The sequence below is a fragment of the Schistocerca americana genome, chromosome 9, assembly GCF_021461395.2.
Source record: "Schistocerca americana isolate TAMUIC-IGC-003095 chromosome 9, iqSchAmer2.1, whole genome shotgun sequence".
Classification (NCBI taxonomy): Eukaryota; Metazoa; Arthropoda; class Insecta; order Orthoptera; family Acrididae; genus Schistocerca; species Schistocerca americana.
The window spans coordinates 153314194-153333339 of record NC_060127.1 but is presented as its reverse complement, the minus strand read 5'-3'; positions in this window follow the sequence as shown (position 1 = coordinate 153333339).

Here is a 19146-nt window from a genome sequence, read left to right as displayed (position 1 = left end):
TGTATCGTATATTACATGAATCATTTAATCATTTACAAAGTTGTTAATTAACAACATATGAAGATTTATTAATTTTATAAATGAGGTAAATAAACTCGGCATTGCCCGGATGTCTCTACCTATCCCTTATGTCCATCTCCTTCTTTTCCCACTCTCCATCTTCTCCTGCCCTTCTCTCTGTCCATCTGCTTCTCTATCACCTCCTACCCCCTATGTCACTCTCCCCTTCACTAAGGTCGATTTCTCTCCCCCTCTAAGTCAATCTCCTCCTGCCCTCTCTTTCTGTCCCTGTGACATCCAACATTTACATACTGAAAGCAGTAATTTGCGTCTACAATTGCTGTAAGGACAATGCTGAATGTTTCTTTGTAGTTGATGTATTCACTTCCAGTATTCGGAGGACACATAATTTGCACAACTTCCATCAGGGAAAACATTGTGGTGTGACACATCCACTGCAAATATCAGACCTTATATTCCTCACCCTTTTCGTTATCAAATATTTCTTCATTTTCATGGTTTAGCTCATCCTGGCATAAAGACAACAGTGAAACTGTTGAGTAGCAGAGCCATTTGGTCAAACATCAAAAGTGATGTGCGACAGTGGACCAAATCCTGTGTCAGTTGTCAGAAAACCAAGGTCACTAGCCACACTAAACCACCGCTAGAGAGGTTTGAAGAACCTGATCAACGTTTCAGTGTTGTACACATTGACCTCATCGGACCTATTCCTCCTTCCAATGGCATGACTTATTGTTTAACTTGTATTGACTGTTTCACATCTTGGATGGAAGTGATACCACTTGAAGATATTTCAGCTGAAAAAGTGGCAACAGCCTTCTACCAGCACTAGATTGCAAGATTTGGTGCACCATCACAGGTAATCACTGACCAAGGAACACAGTTTGGATCGCAGTTGTTTAATAATTTGGGTATAGTATGTGGAATGAAAATTCAGCACACAACGCCATATCATCCTCAATGCAATGTTAAAATTGAGCGACTACATAGCAATCTGAAGTCTGCCATGAAGGCCCATAACAGTTCTAATTGGACAGAAATTCTGCCTACTATTCTATTGGGGTTGCGCACTGCAGTGCGAGAAACATCGAACCATTCCATTGCACAGGTGGTATATGGAAAAACTATAAGACTTCCTGGTGAATTTTTTGAAGAGCCCATTACAAAGATTGACCTTTATTCATTTGCATCTAATTTGCAAAAGCAAATGCTTCATCTGAAACCTAGTAGGCCTACACAAAGCAAATCAAGATCAGTATTTGTTCCAAAAGATCTGCAAACCTGTTCCCGTGACAGGGTTAGAAAACCATTAGAACCTACATATGATGGTCCCCTTCATGTCATTTCAAGACATGAAAAATATTTCACTATGAAAAGGAAGTGCAAACACATAAATGTGTCAGTGGACAGACTTCAACCAGCTTATCTCCTGCAAGAAAAGTGGGAATTAGAGAAGGAATTTCCAAATTTTTCTAAGGACACTGAACCACAACATCCCACAGAGGAACCATCTCCAAATATCAGAGTATCGAAGTCAGGCCGGATTATAAGGTTCCCACCTCGATTCTTGGAGCAGTGTCTCTGTGGAGAATTAATCAAATATCATACCAGACATTGTAAAGAGTTTTTGTAATTATCTTGTATCATATCTTTTGTCATTCCAATATGTTTTATTATTGTTTTATGTTAATGTTGAGCTGACTTTTTTTAAAGGAAATTCCTTGATCACCATGAATTAATTCGTAACTGTTACTGGTGTAGGAATAGTGTAAAGGCAACAGTGATGAAATGTGAATGGAATTTTTATATTTTATGAAGTTGCCAAGACCGTTAATAGCTATAGTTCATTACTATACATGATGTAATATCTTTAAAATTTTATTTTATTTTGTTTATTCTTTGGCAGCAAAGATGTGATGATTCTGGGATAGCTGCTAAGCAAAAGTCAATGAAGAAGTCTTAAGCAGGCCAAGTGGTGTGTGTTCTTGGTGATTTAAAATTAGACTAAATATCGTCAAGCAACATCTTTTGGGAACTGCCACAAATTTTACGTTTCAGCACTTCCTAACTGTCGTGAATACAGCAATAAGAGACAATGATTTATTAAAACTGGTAAAAATGTCTTCCTCACATAAGAGGCACCTTACACGCTCAGCCACCTCACTCGACCAGAGCGTCAAACTTTACCGGGTCTGCGTGGGCGCATCAAGGAGAGTGAGAGTGTCTCGAGGACTAGAGAGCTGAAATGAGAGAGAGAGAGAGGCGGGCTCAGCGGAAGCAGCAGTCGGGCGCATGTGGGTCACTGCCAGGGCTCGATACGAGGCGCTGCTCTCTCGTGGGCAGCGGCTTTCAGTGCCACCGACCGATCGCGTGAGGGGGGGGGGGGGGGGGCACCAGGATGCCGCACCTCGCCGCCACTTTCTTAGGCCACCTATTGACACTTCCCTGGTCCTCTCTGGAGCAAAGTCGGCTGATCACAACCTTACGCCACCATCTCTCCTTCCTTTGCCAGCCAACTGCTGACGTAGCAGATTTCTCCCGTTACCAGTAGTCGAGACACGCCCATAGAACTTGACGACCTGAAAAAAGCGTTTGACAATGTATAATGGTGCAAGATGTTCCAATTCTTGAGAAAAATAGGTGTAAGCTATTGGGAAAGGTGGGTAATATACTGACACACACAGTGGTTACGGCTACTACAAGCCACACCACAAGTTGGGAAACGGTGCCAAATTTCTAGTAGTTTACTGTCGAGTTGAGATTTTCACAAACGTTTTATTCGTATCTTGCACAAACTAGCAAACTAGCAGTACGGCAATAAACAGCCTTTTAAACACGCCGCTAACGGCAATCAAGTAATTTACAGCAATACAACAATTTTAAAAAAATTAAAAAAAACACAGAAGCTAGCACTACGACAATAAACAACCTTTTAAAACACGCCGCTAACGCCAATCAAAGTAATTTAGAGCAATACAACAATTTTAAAAAAATTTAAAGAACAGTAGTAAAGAGGATACTGAAGTAAATAGTAAGGTACGGTGAGGTAGTGAAGCTACCAACACCGCCATTAAAAAAAATTAAACAGGTCTCAGCAAACACACGATTAATGGCAATAAAAGGAATTTACAGCCTTGGAGGAATTTAAAAAAAATTTAAACAAAAGTGTCCTGGAATATCATTAGAACATAACAGATATGACGGACCCGTGTAAGGCGGCCACAAATCACCCACTCAGGGATGCCCAGGCTAGACAGAATACTGACCAATTTGAATACGCCCGTAAACACAATTGCCACTCTCAGGCTGGTCACTGCACCGACTTTTAGCCAGCGAAAACTTGTTATAAGGTGGCTTAACTTGCTGACAGAATTAGACCTAACCTCGTGCAAGGAAACATTACACCACACAGTCCTGAATGAGCGACCACATGATCAACCAACAAGAAGCATGAATTTACTCATAACCCACGACAGAATAGAGAAACAATTAAACTGCCAAAACTACACCTCTCATCGGGCAGTAACGAGAGGAGGAGGAAAGATCAGTTAGACCGGTGCCGGGGATAGGAAATCCGGTCGCCGGAGGCCACAAGGCAGAAGAGATGCGGGTTACACAAAATTGTTGCTCAATGATTAAACCTCCCACGAACTTAACTTGCAATTATGCTCGAACAGGCAGTACACGACCTCCGATGGCAAGGATCCACACATCCGACCGCGCACGCGTCGCCAGCGTACCCAACACGCCACGGTCACGCGACAACACGCTCTGTCACCGGAGTTCACGTCTTCTCTGCAACGTTGACGGGTAGTGATCGCTCCTTCATGTTAGGTGTCTCCTTTTAAACTTCAGTGTTGAAACGGAGGATTTAAAGAAGCTTGTTAACGTCCCACCAAGGCGAAATGAACAGCAACTACTCGTGGGGCGATTCTGTATACAACCAACCCGCGGGGAGCTCTTCCGTCAACTCGACCCGCTCGTTACACACAACCGACACACATCACGTGGCGACTCGGTACAACCGACCACGCCTGCTTCGCGCTGGAGAGCCACACTGCTCTCCCGTGTCCACCACTCTCTGAGCGCACACTCTTACTTCCGCGCCACCACACGAGGTTACAACCGGTCAAAGATCTCACTTCCTCCATAGCAGTTTCCCTGAAGCAAAACGCAGATATCGATAACAGAGGGAAAATACAACGAAGCAGCCACTTAATGAAAGACAACATATCAAACAAACATGTCAGGGGAAGAAAAGGAAAACCAATGCAATCTAAACACAAGGTGTGGCACGAGTCGATACACGGGTCATATACGACACGTACAGCAACCAAGAGGGAATAAATAATTGTGGAAGACCAAGTACGAAGTAAATAGTTTTTGATCAGGCTGAGCAACAGTCGTACAATAATTTTTAAATGAGCCGCCATTTTATATTATTGTTGTTACTAAATAATCGACTATACAGCCAAACGGCAGTGTGTTCATTTAGGTACGAAGCGCTGGTATTAAAATGGGTGTAAACCAGGGATGTAGTTTCGTCCCTACTGCTCAGTCTGTAGATCCAAGAAGCCATGACGAGAACAAAATAAAGGTTCAAGAATGGAATTAAATTCCCAGGTGAAAGTTTAAACATGGCTGACGCTTGCAGCAACCGTATACACAAATTTGAAAAATATGTAAAAATCAGCCAACCGGTTGCGCAGGTTTTCTATATACCTTGACCAGGTTTCGTCACCACTAAGGGTCACCCTCAGAGGTGACGAAACCCCGTCAAGGTATATAGAAAACCTTTGCAACCGGTTGGCTGATTTCTACATATTTTTCAAACCTAGGTGAAAGGATATCAGTGATACGATTCGCTGGTGACACTGTTATTCTCAGCGAAAGCGAAGAATTGCAGGTTCTGCTGAATGGAGTGACTGAGGACGAATCGAAGTAATGAGAACAACATCAGGATTGGTGTTCACGAAGTAGATAATGTTAAGAAATTCTTGTAGGTACAGACAAAAATAACCCATGACGGTCGTAGTAGCGAGGACATCAATGGCAAAAAGGGCGTTCTCGGCCAAGAGAAAAAACTAGTATCAAACATAGACCGAGCAAGAAATTTCTGAGAACGTACGTTTGGAGCGCAGCGTTGCAGGCTAGTGGAAGATCGACTATGGGAAAACCAGCAAAGAAGAGAATCGGAGCATTTGAGACGTGGTGCTACAGACAAATGTTGAAAATTAGTTGGACTGATAAGGTAAGGAATGAAGATGTTCTCTGCAGAATAGGTGAGGAAAGGAACGGATGAAAAACTCTGAGTAGAAGATGGGACAGGTTTGCAGGACATTTGATAAGACATCAGAGAAAACCTTGCACGATACTAGAGGGAGTTGTAGAGGGTAAAAATTGTAGAGGAATAAAGAGAATGGAGTACATACAGCAAATAATAGAAGACGTGCGTTTCAAGTACTCCGAGATGAAGAGGTTGGCACAGGAGAGGCGGAGAGGAATTCGTGATTCGCATCAATCCAGTCAGAAGACTCAAAACGAAAAAGTACTCGGGCCTGTTACCTCCTAGTTGTACTGTATCCTGTAGTGTTATTTTGTAGATTTTTTATCAATGTTTAGGAATTGTATGTTATTACAAATGTAAGGATGTAGAGGCTTATCTCACTAGGGGTAAGACAGACACTGCCTACAGGAAAATTAAACAGACCTTTGCAGAAAAGAGAACAACTTGTATGAATATCAAGAGCTCAGATGGAAACCCAGTTCTAAGCAAAGAAGGGAATGCAGAAAGGTGGAAGGAGTATATAGAGGGTCTATACAATGGCGATGTAGTTGAGGACAGTATTATCGAAATGGAATAGGGTGTAGATGAAGATGAAATGGGAAACAGGATACTGCATGAAGAGTTTTATAGAGCACTGAAAGACACAAATCGAAACAAGGCCCCGGGAGTAGACAACATTCCATTTGAACTACTGACAGCCTTGGGAGAGCCAGGCCTAACAAAACTCTACCATCTGGTGACCAAGATGTATGAGACAGGCGAAATAGCCTCAGACTTCAAGAAGAATATAATAATTCCAATCCCAAAGAAAGCAGGTGTTAACAGTTGTGAAAATTACCGAATTCCCAGTGTAATAAGCCACGGCTGCAAAACACTAACATAAATTCTTTACAGACGAATGGAAAAACTGGTAGAAGCCGACCTCGGGGAAGATCAATTTGGATTCCGCAGAAATATTGGAACACATGAGGCAATACTGACCCTACGACTTATCTTAGAAGCTATATTAAGGGAAGGCAAACCTAAGTTTTTAGCATTTATAGACTTAGAGAAAGCATTTGACAATGTTGACTAAAATACTATCTTCCAATTTCTAAAGGTGGCAGGGTTACAATACAGGGAACGAAAGGCTATTTACAATTTGTACAGAAACCAGATAGCAGTTATAAGATTCGAGGGGCATGAAAGGGAAGCAGTGGTTGGGAAGGGAGTGAGACAGGGTTGTAGCCTCTCCCCGATGTTATTCAATCTGTATATTGAGCAAGCAGTAAAGGAAAAAAAAGAAAAATTCGGAGTAGGTATTAAAATCCATGGAGAAGAAATAAAAACTTTGAGGTTCGTCGATGACATTGTAATTCTGTCAGAGACAGCAAAGGACTTGGAAGAGCAATTGAACGGAATGGACCGTGTCTTGAAAGGAGGATATAAGATGAACATCAACAAAAGCAAAACGAGGATAACAGAATGTAGTCGAATTAAGTCGGGTGATGCTGAGGGAATTAGATTAGGAAATGAGACACTTAAAGTAGTAAAGGAGTTTTGCTATTTGGGGAGCAAAATAACTGATGATGGTCGAAGTAGAGAGGATATAAAATGTAGACTGGCAATGGCAAGGAAAGCGTTTCTGAAGAAGAGAAATTTGTTAACATCGAGTATAAATTTAAGTGTCAGGAAGTCGTTTCTGAAAGTATTTGTATGGAGCGTAGCCATGAATGGAAGTGAAACATGGACCATAAATAGTTTGAACAAGAAGAGAATAGGAGCATTCGAAATGTGGTGCTACAGAAGAATGCTGAAGATTAGATGGGTAGATCACATAACTAATGAGGAGGTATTGAATAGAATTGGGGAGAAGAGGAGTTTGTGGCTCAACTCGACAAGAAGGAGGGACCGGTTGGTAGGACATGTTCTGAGGCATCAAGGGATCACAAATTTAGCATTGGAGGGCAGTGTGGAGGGTAAAAATCGTAGAGGGAGACCAAGAGATGAATACACTAAGCAGATTCAGAAGGATGTAGGTTGCAGCAAGTATTGGGAGATGAAGAAGCTTGCACAGGACAGAGTAGCATGGACAGCTGCATCAAACCACTCTCAGGACTGAAGACCACAACAACAACAACAGTTCTTTTCACGAACGACAGAATTATTTGGTGGATTCTGGTTTTTATTGCGCTGCCAGTCTTAATTCATCGCTTCCACAGGAGTAGAAGACGAGCCTTCGGTTTAGCGGGTGGCATTGGTTGTCTGACAGTTCCGCAACAATATGTAGGAGATGTTTACCTCTTTTTTATAAGAATATAAGAAATGAAATCCGTTTATATCCATAATGTCCGTTTTTCCTATAATAAGCGTTAATATTTTATGACTTCTGCTTAATCCAGTACAGATGCCAGAACAATGGACACAATGCATAAAACCAAATGAATTATGGAATACCAAAGCAACGTACACAATTTCAAAAGTTACAGGAAAGCAAAGAGCGGACAATAGCAGACCAAACTCACAGACTCTGTCAACTAAGTCCGGTGGGCAGAAATGGCGAATAAACAAATTACAAGATAATCATTACGAGATAATAATTACCCAGGCGTATAGTTCGGAGAACAGCACATGACAAGTAATGAGCAGTTACTGGAATCAGCTGGACAACTGTCTTACCAAAATAGACACCTTTTCCACAGAGGTATAAATAATTTACAAAATGCTTTGGTGGATGCCACAAGACCTACCAAAGCATACAATGACCCCTTTCTGGGTTTGATCCTGATAAATAAGGCGTTGAATAATGACAAAATTGTCCTAAGCCACCCACATAAAAGCAGAGTTAAACATTATTCTAATTAGAAATTAAACACTATTCTAATAAAATATAAAACACCAAAGCATGAAACAAGTTTTACAAGCACTGAAAGCGTTAAAGACTACTGTAATTAAGCACAGAATTAAACCAATTTGGCAAGCAATGAAAGCATTAAAGGCTTTCTAATAAAATACGAAAACCACCACTGAACTGAAGATGGCTGGCTAGCATTGAATAGATAATATGCCACACAGGTAGATTACAGCTAAACTTTAAGCAAGTGCACTGAACACTGTGCTAATAAAAGTACAATGCACCAATGAATTAAAGACACCTGGCGAGCACTGACGTAAGTGATATGCCAGGCAGGTAACTTTCGGAATGATTTGACAGTAGGCGAGGCTTGCATGCACTAACATCCTAGCCACGCTACTCAGTAATGCGGCGAGACGGCAACGAAATAAATATATAATCCATATGTGCCACAAATTGCGAATATGTGTCCAGTAGCACATGGCTAGTAGCAAAATACGAACGAGTTGCGTTAGCTCACAACAGCGAATCGGAGGAAAGAGCACAGATACTGAAGTAACCTGGATACAGCGGTTCATCTACATCTACATGGATACTCTGCAAATCATCCTTAAGTGCCTAGTAGAGGGTCCAGCGAACCATCTTCACAATAATTCTCTATTATTCCACTCTAGAACAGCCCTCGGAAAAACCAAAAGCTATATATTTCCGTGCGAGCTTTGATTTCCCTTATTATGATGATCACTTGTCCCTATGTACGTCGGCGTTAGCAAAACATTTTCTCATTCAGAAAGTTGGTGACTCAAATTTCGTGACAAAATTCCACCGCAACGAAAAACACCTTTGCTCCAATGACGTCCACCCCAAATACTGTATCATGTCAACGACACTCTTATTCCACTATTTCGCGATAATACAAAACGTGCTGCCGTTCTTTGAACTTTCTCGATGTACTCCGTCAATTATATTTGGTAAGGATCTCACACTGCGGAACAGTACTCCAAAAGAGGACGCACAAGCGTAGTGTGGGCAGTCTGTTTAGTAGATGTGTTACATTTTTTAAGTGTCCCGCCAGAAATAAACGCTATCTTTGGTTTGACCTCCCACAACATTATCTATGTATTCTTTGCAATTTAAGTTGTTCATAATTGTAATTAATCGCTATTTATTTGAATGTGCAGTCTGTAGATTTGACTTAGTTGTCGTTTAACCGAAGTTTAACGGACTCCTTTTAGCACTCATGTGGCTGGCATCACACTTTTAATTATTTAGGGTCAACTGCCAACTTTGCACCATAGAGATATCTTTTCTAAATTGTCTTGCAATTTCTTTTGATCTTTTGATGACTTTACTAGACTATAAAAGACATCATCCTTTGCAAACAACTTAAGACGACTGCTCAGATTTCTGCTAAATATATGCAAACGGAACAGCAGAGGGACTATAGCGCTACCCTGGGGAACACCAAAAAACAATCCTGTTTTACTCGATGACTTTCCGTCAATTACTACTAACTGTGATCTCTCGGATACAAAATCACGAATCCAATCACATAAATGTTAAGATATTCCATAACGCGTATTTCGCTACTACCCGCTTGTGTGGTACAGTGTCAATAGCGTTCTGAAAATCTTGAAATAAGGAATCAATTTGAAATCCCTTTTCAGTAGCATTCAATACTTCGTGTGAGTCAAGAGCCAATTGTCTTTCACAAGAACGGTGTTCTCTAAATCCATGGGGACTGTTTGTCAAATTACCGTTCTATTTGAGGTAATTCATAATGTTCATACATCAGGTATGGGGGTCAGGACCTCAAACGGGCCGAGTTGGAGCAGCAGAGGCACCACAGGACATTTTAATTTCCACTGTCTATACTTTTACAAGTAAATTCACAAAACTTTGTCAGCATGACCAGGAAGGATTCAGGATTCACACTCGTAGCAGCGGAAGTTCAAAAGCATAACAAAATAATTTTTTATATGTGAAATTTCATCATTTTTTCACTTACTATTGGCTGCATTTGTTGCTATAGGTACACTTTTCTTCATAAGAGGGACTTTTCTATGAATTTTGTAGAGCATACAGACCATACTTACTGGTGTCTGAAACTCTAGAATCTATTTAATTTGTGAAAAAATGAATGAGCTTATCATAACATGTAAGCTTTCACGGCCAGCGTCTTTATTAATTAAAACTTCCAGGTTGAATTGCCGTGGTCCATATATAGAACTGCTTCTCTTTCCTGACGTTTCGTTGCCTAATGCGGGCAACATCTTCCGAGGTGAGTCGGCGACTGGCTGCTATGCGCTGGAGGTCCCGCTCATATAGAGCGCTTAGATGGCGCCACCACTCGTCACGTGTTTTCGACTTTAAAACTAGCTCTGGATAGTGCCATCTCTCTCGATTATAAGTAATCGATAGTCACTTTGTTGGTACAGAGTCGACCGCCATACCTTGTCTAGTTTTAATCCTTCTTCTTTTTTATTAAATTTGTTTTCGTGCTTGTATATCTCTATAGCTTCTCTATACATGCGGGTATAGTAATGTGAGGTCCTAACATCACGTTTGTCTCACTAAATTTTATTTCGTGATCACCGTCTTTGAAAACGTGTTCCGTTACAGCTATTTTGTCAATTTGTCCCAATCTACAGTTCCTTTTGTGTTCCGTTAGGCGGGTATTAACACTTCTTCTAGTTGTTCCAATATCAACCATGCCACAGCTACACGGAATTCTATACACACCTGGGGTATCTAAGGGGTGTCTTGCGTCTTTCACCGATCTTAAACTTTCACTAATTTTCTTGGTAGGTCGAAAGATTGTCTCCAATTGAAACCTGGCCAAAACTTTCCGAATACGATCCGTGATATTATGAATAAATGGAAGAAAAACTTTTCCAGCCGACGGTTGTTGTTGCCGTGTATTTGCGGACACTTTTCTTCTAGGGTGGAGTGCTCGATCTATTCATCTTGCAAATAAATTGGCTCACAGATGTTATTAGCCCTGTCCACTAAAGTTTTTATGACTCCTCTCTTCTGCCTAGGATGATGATTTGAATCCTTATGTAGGTAACGATCGGTGTGTGTGTCTTTCCTATATACCTTGTGCCCTAAAGTCCGCCCGGCCCGTTTAATAACCAATACATCCAAAAAATTTAGTTGTCCATTACTCTCTTTCTCCATGGTGAATTGTATCTTTGGATTGAAACTGTTTATGTGCACCAACTATATACAGGGTGTTACAGAAAGGTACGGCCAAATTTTCAGAAAACATTCCTCACACACAAATAGAGAGAAGATGTTATGTGGACATGTGTCCGGAAACGCTTAATTTCCATGTTAGAGCTCATTTTAGTTTCCTCAGTATGTACTGTACTTCCTCGATTCACCGCCAGTTGGCCCAATTGAAGGAAGGTAATGTTGACTTCGGTCCTTGTGTTGACATGCGACTCATTGCTCTACAGTACTAGCATCAAGCACATCAGTACGTAGCATCAACACGTTAGTGTTCATCACGAACGTGGTTTTGCAGTCAGTGCAATGTTTACAAATGCGGAGTTGGCAGATGCCCATTTGATGTATGGATTAGCACGGGGCAATAGCCGTGGGGCGATACGTTTGTGTCGAGACAGATTTGCAGAACGAAGGTGTCCCGACAGGAAGACGTTCGAAGCAATTGATAGGCGTTTTAGGGTGCACGGAACATTCCAGCCTACGACTCGCGACTGGGGAATACCTAGAACGACGAGGACACCTGCAATGGACGAGGCAATTCTTCGTGCAGTTGGCGATAACCCTAATGTCAGCGTCAGAGAAGTTGCTGCTGTACAAGGTAACGTTGACCACGTCACTGTATGGAGAGTGCTACGGGAAAACCAGTTGTTTCCGTACCATGCACAGCGTGTGCAGGCACTATCAGCAGCTGACTGGCCTCCACGGGTACACTTCTGCGAATGGTTCTTCAAACAATGTGTCTATCCTCATTTCAGTGAAAATGTTCTCTTTACGGATGAGGCTTCGTTCCAACGTGATACAACATACTGACGAAACTAAAGTGAACTCTAACATGGAAATTAAGCGTTTTCGGACACATGTCCACATAACATCTTTTCTTTAGTTGTGTGTTAGGAATGTTTCCTGAAAGTTTGTCCGTACCTTTTTGTGACACACTGTATCAGTGCCGACTCACCTCAGAAGAAGGCAACTAAACATCAGGAAGGAGAAGCAGTTTTATATATGGATCACAGCAATTCAGCCCGGAAGTTTTAATTAATAAATGAATGAGCTGTGTCGTTTTAAACATTATGTTTAGGAAAAAATCAAATTTTGTATTTAATTATCTCAATTTTTAGCACAGTTTGTAATAGATTTGGGAAGTTCTAGAGTTTCGTACACCTGTAAGTATGGTTTGTATGCTGTGCAAAGTTCATCAGAGAATCTCTCTTACTTGTGAAGAATAATGTAGCTATAGGAACAAATGCATCCAACAGTAAAATGTAGAAATTTCATAACTAAAAAAATTTATTTTGTTATGTTTTTGCACTTCCACTGCTATGAGTGTGAATTCTGAATCCTTCCTGGTCATGCTGACATAGTTTTATGAATGGTGCGGAAATTGGTTGTTGTTGTTGTGGTCTTCAGTCCTGAGACTGGTTTGATGCAGCTCTCCATGCTACTCTATCCTGTGCAAGCTTCTTCATCTCCCAGTACGTACTCCAACCTACATCCTTCTCAATCTGCTTAGTGTATTGATCTCTTGGTCTCCCTCTACGATTTTTACCCTCCACGCTGCCCTCCAATGCTAAATTTGTGATCCCTTGATGCCACAAAACATGTCCTACCAACCGGTCCCTTCTTTTTGTCAAGTTGTGCCACAAACTCCTCCCCAGTTCTATTCAATACCTCCTCATTAGTTATGTGATCTACCCATCTAATCTTCAGCATTCTTCTGTAGCACCACATTTCGAATGTTCCTATTCTCTTCTTGTCCAAACTATTTGTGGTCCATGTTTCACTTCCATACATGGCTACACTCCATACAAATACTTTCAGAAACGACTTCCTGACACTTAAATCTATACTCGATGTTAACAAATTTCTCTTCTTCAGAAACGCTTTCCTTGCCATTGCCGGTCTACATTTTATATCCTCTCTACTTCGACCATCATCAGTTATTTTACTCCCTAAATAGCAAAACTCCTTTACTACTTTAAGTGTCTCATTTCCTAATTTAATTCCCTCAGCATCACCCAATTTAATTTGACTACATTCCATTATCCTCGTTTTGCTTTTGTTGATGTTCATCTTATATCCTCCTTTCAAGACTCTGTCCATTCCGTTCAACTGCTCTTCCAAGTCCTTTGCTGTCTCTGACAGAATTACAATGTCATCGGCGAACCTCAAAGTTTTTATTTCTTCTCCATGGATTTCAATACCTACTCCGAATTTTTCTTTTGCTTCCTTTACTGTTTGCTCTATATACAGATTGAATAACATTGGGGAGAGGCTACAACCCTGTCGCACTCATTTCTCAACCACTGCTTCCCTTTCATGCCCCTCGACTCTTATAACTGCCATCTGGTTTCCGTACAAATTGTAAATAGCCTGATGTTCCCTGTATTTTACCCCTGCCACCTTCAGAATTTGAAAGAGAGTATTCCAGTTAACACTGTCAAAAGCTTTCTCTATGTCTACAAATGCTAGAAACGTAGGTTTGCCTTTTCTTAATCTTTCTTCTAAGATAAGTCGTAAGGTTAGTATTGTCTCACGTGTTCCAACATTTCTACGGAATCCAAACTGATCTTCCCCGAGGTCCGCATCTATTAGTTTTTCCATTCGTCTGTAAAGAATTCGTGTTAGTATTTTGCAGCTGTGGCTTATTAAACTGATTGTTCGGTAATTTTCACATGTGTCAACACCTGCTTTCTTTGGGATTGGAATTGTTATATTCTTATTGAAGTCTGAGGGTATTTCGCCTGCCTCATACATCTTGCTCACCAGATGGTAGTTTTTTGTCATGACTGGCTCTCTCAAGCCCGTCATTAGTTCTAATGGAATACTGTCTACTCCCGGGGCCTTGTTTCGACTCAGGTCTTTCAGTGCTCTGTCAAACTCTTTTAGCAGTATGTTATCTCCCATTTCGTCTTCATCTACATCCTCTTCCATTTCCATAATATTGTCCTCAAGTACATCGCCCTTGTATAAACCCTCTATATACTCCTTCCACCTTTCCGCCTTCGCTTCTTTGCTTAGAACTGAGTTTCCATCTGAGCTCTTGATATTCATACAAGTGATTCTCTTCTCTCCAAAGGTCTCTTTAATTTTCTTGTAGGCAGTATCTATCTTACCCCTAGTGAGATAAGTTGGTAGTTGGCCCTAAATAAGGGAAACTGTGAGGTCATCCACGTGAGTGCCAAAAGGAATTCGTTGAACTTCGGTTACACGAGAAATGAGTTAAATATAAAGGCCTTAAATTCAACGAAATACACAGGAATTACAATTACGAACAACTTAAATTGGAAGGAACACATAGAAAATGTTGTAGGGAAGACTAACCAAAAACTGCGTCTTATTGGCAGGGCACTTAGAAAAAGTAACAGATCTACTAAGGAGACTGCCTACACTACGCTTGTCCGTCCTCGTTTAGAATACTGCTGGGCGGTATCAGATCTTTACCAGATAGGACGGACGGAGTACATCGAAAAACTTCAAAGAAGGCCAGCGAAATATGGGAGAGAGAGTTACTGAAATGATACAGGATTTGGGCTGGACATAATTAAAAGAAAGGCGTTTTTCGTTGCGACGGAATCTTCTCACGAAATTCCATTCTCCAACGTTCCCCTCCGTATGAGAAAATATTTTGTTGACATCGACCTACATAGGGAGAAACGGTCACCATGATCAAATAAGGGAAATCCGAGCTCGTACGGAAAGATATAGGTGTTCGTACTTCCCGCGCGCGATACGAGATTGGAATAATAGAGAATTGTGAAGTTGGTTCGATGAATCCTCTGCCAGGTACTTAAATATGATTTGCAGAATATCCACGTTGATGTAGATGTGTTGATTTTGCAACCTGACCATGAGAGCATTTTCCTCTCCAAATGCTTGGTTGAGCTGTGTGTGTGACAAAAATACGGTTGAATGCTACCAATTATTACTGAACTAATCCTGATACTTTCAACGAAGAACATTTTTACAGTAACCACAAAGAGAAAAACTATGATGAGAATCTTTGCCAAAGAGTTTGGTGTCGATGAAATCGGTGTCAGAATGATCAAGAATGTTACGGGTAACTTAGTACCCGCGTTGACAGACATTTTCCTCTCGTGAGTGGAATTCATCCCATTCAATGTGAATGAAGCGTAGTTCGGTCTCTTGCTCAGAATGAAAACTCACAGCCCCTTGTGATTTCCAGTCATTTAGCATAAGATCCACCATATCCAAACACTTCGAATATATTCGTTACAATCAACTGACTGGATCCTTTACGCAAATTCAACAAATATGGGTCTGGTTTTTGTAAACACTACAGAGGAAAACTGCAATGATTAAAGGTTACTGATGCAATACGCCATGAACAAAGGTGAGGCTACAATGTTGAGAACAGGAGATTTTTAGCAAACCACAGCTAACTGTGATTCTTTCTTTAAATTTTCTGTCTTCTCACTGGTTTGATGCAGCCCGCCATTCATCTCAAATACGACCTACGTCTTCCGTTACTTGTTGCATGCATTCCAATCTTTGTCCTCCTCTACAGTTTTTACCCTCTATAGCCTCATTGTCTACCGTCGTAGTTATTCTCTGATGCTTTAACACATTTGCCATATTTCTTTCGTCGCCAATTCTGCGGAGAACCTCCTCACTTCTTACCTTATCAGTCCACCTAATTTTCAACATCCTTCTGAAGCGCGACATCACAACTGCTACGATTGTCTTGCGCTTCAGTTTGTCCATAGTCCATGTTTCACTAGCGTACAACGCTGTGCCCCAGACTTAAATTCTCAGAAATGTTTTCCTGAGATTAAGGCCTGTGTTTGATACTAATAGACCTCTCTTGGGCAGGAATTTCCTTTTTGCCAGTGCTAGTTGCTTTTATGTCCTGGGTTATTTTCCTACCTAGGAAGCAGAATTACTTAACTTTCCTCAATTCTGATGTGATGATTATTATTCTCATTACTTTCGACTGTCTTCGATTTACACTTAATCCATACTATGTACTCTATTCAACAGCTCCCATAAATTTCATTCAATTCCATAAAGGATAGTAATGTCAGAGATTCTTGTCCTTGATATCCTTTCATCTTCAACGTCAATCCCACTCTTGAGGCTTTCTTTTATTTCAGTCATTTCTTCTTATATATATAAATTGAATAGCAGAGGCAAAAGACTACATCCCTGTCTTACCACTTTATTAATCCAAGCACTTCATTCTCTGTCTTCCAGTGTTATTGTTCATCTCTTGGTTCTTGTACGTATTGTACTTTCCCATGTAAAGTTGCAAAGCTACGAATGGAAAGATCCAGAACACCAGAACCTCAGAGATCGAAAATAGTGCGCATGCGGAAAAACTGTATCAAGACACTGATCACCATTTTTTATGGTTCAAATGGAATTATTCAGTCTGCAAGGTCAAATGGTGAATTCAGATTACCACTTCGTAGTTTTAAATTGTTCGTGGGTTAGGACTACTCGGATCTGACCAGCGTACCAGAATCGAGGAACGTGGTGTTTGCTACACGACAACGCACCGCCCACAAAAGCAAGGACGTCAGCTATTTCTTGGCTCAAAAACGTACCGTGGTACTCCTTATCACCGTGATTTGTATCCATTGGACTTCTGGTCATTACTAAAACAGATAATTGCAATGAAAGGAAAGCGTATCGACACGATTTTAGACATCCAGAAGATTATTGTGCTGCAGGCATTTTCAAGGGAGGAGGAGGAGATTAGTGTTTAACGTCCCGTCGACAACGAGGTCATTAGAGACGGAGCGCAAGCTCGGGTGAGGGAAGGATGGCGAAGGAAATCGGCCGTGCCCTTTCAAAGGAACCATCCCGGCATTTGCCTGAAGCGATTTAGGGAAATCACGGAAAACCTAAATCAGGATGGCCGAAGACGGGATTGAACCGTCGTCCTCCCGAATGCGAGCATTTTCAAGGGTTAAGGCTCAGAATTGCTTCGACCAATTCTGAAAACGAAAGTTATGCGAACTAAAAATAACGTATTTTGCACTGCCTGACAGTTGCTACGTCCCGAGCTCGTCGTTCTCGCTTCCCGCGCACGGGGTCCCTGGTTCGATTCCCGGCGGGATCAGGGATTTTCCCTGCCTCAAGATCACTGGGTGTTGTTGTGTCGTTTTAAGGAGCTGTCAACGGCCGCTTAGTACTTTATTTTAGCAGAGCACACGATTTGTACAGATGTAGAACAATTTAGGTCTGAAAACACTGCAAGGTACACCAATTATCTATTTAAAGAGATGGAAAATAACATTGTGATGCTCCACAGAAACATTGTGTAGCTAATGAAGGTGACGTATTTTCGATATACATTTTAGATTAGGGAATAATACAAAGTTTCACCTTTCCCATTTTTTGACATACGGTGTGGAAATACTGTAAGTTACACATTTTTCGTAGTTTGATGGACATTTTAGGCATGAAAATAACATTGTGACACTTGATATAAACAATGCAAACATTGGGTTGGTTATGAAGTTTGTGTATTTTTGATAAATAACACAGACTTTTTGATGTTTAAATAATGTAAGTCACACTTTTACATGTTTTGGACATGCGTTTAGGAGCAGAAATACTATTAGTCGCACCCTTTGCGTATTTTGAGATATATTTTTGATGTGAAAATCATTTCGTGACACGTGATATAAACAATGTGATCCCGATAAGGCTTTTTTTCCTTGACAGACTTTTTACATGAGGAAACAATTGTAGGTTACACCTTTTTCGTAATTTAGACATCACAGTAACATTGGGGATCTTGTCATAAACAGTGTGTGGTTGCTGGGATGTTTTTTGACATACATTTTAGACATCGAAACACTGTCAGTTACACCATTTACGTATTTCGACCGACGCTTTAGATACAGTAATAACACTGACATAACCACTGTGTATCCTTACATACTGACGATAAATAATGCTTTGTTTTTGTACTACCAATAACATAGCCTGCAGGAGTAACTGTTATATGTTACTGTTTTGACATGGAATAACGTTGACGTAACATTTGTGTGTGATTATGTATTTTTGATTAATGATAATATAATCCCCATTACGGTCGGAGGAAGGCAATAGCAAACCACCTACACTAGGACCCTGCCTAGTACGGCGGTGGGGGTCTCCCGCATCGTCCCCTACGCTCCGCGGAGGAAGGGGCCCCATCATTATCATCACAGTTGCTAAAGAACAACTGACATTTGCTAAGGAACACCTTTCTGTTTTACGAGACGACCGAAAATTGCTACGGAACACCCGCCAGTGATAGTAAAATGAGATGTAGGGGCCGGGACGTGTAAACTGCAGCGAAGCCCGCGCAGGAGGTCTCAGTATGCGTACCACGGTTCATGAAGCTGTAATTCCCGTGACACAGTACTCGTTAAAGCCTCTGCTATGGAAAGTGAGCGGGATTCACCTTATGAGAAAGGATTTTCGCATAGATATCGACCGTGTGTACCTGAATGGTGGCAAATCAGACTTAGATCCACTCTGTAATAACAATGACCCGTCAAGTAAGTTCGAAATGAAATTACACGTCAGGATGGATCAAAAACAACCCAGAAGATGCTACTAATGTGATAATAATACGGTCGCCAGCCTAATTAGGCATTAACTGAGTTTCTTCCCTGTACAAGTTGTAACACTGCATAATATAGTAGAATTTTAGAACCATAAAATCTATTGAAGTGATAGTTTCACATTCTGTACTGATATGGAAAATCATGGACACATAACACTACACTATAATGTTTACTACAAAAACTTTATACTG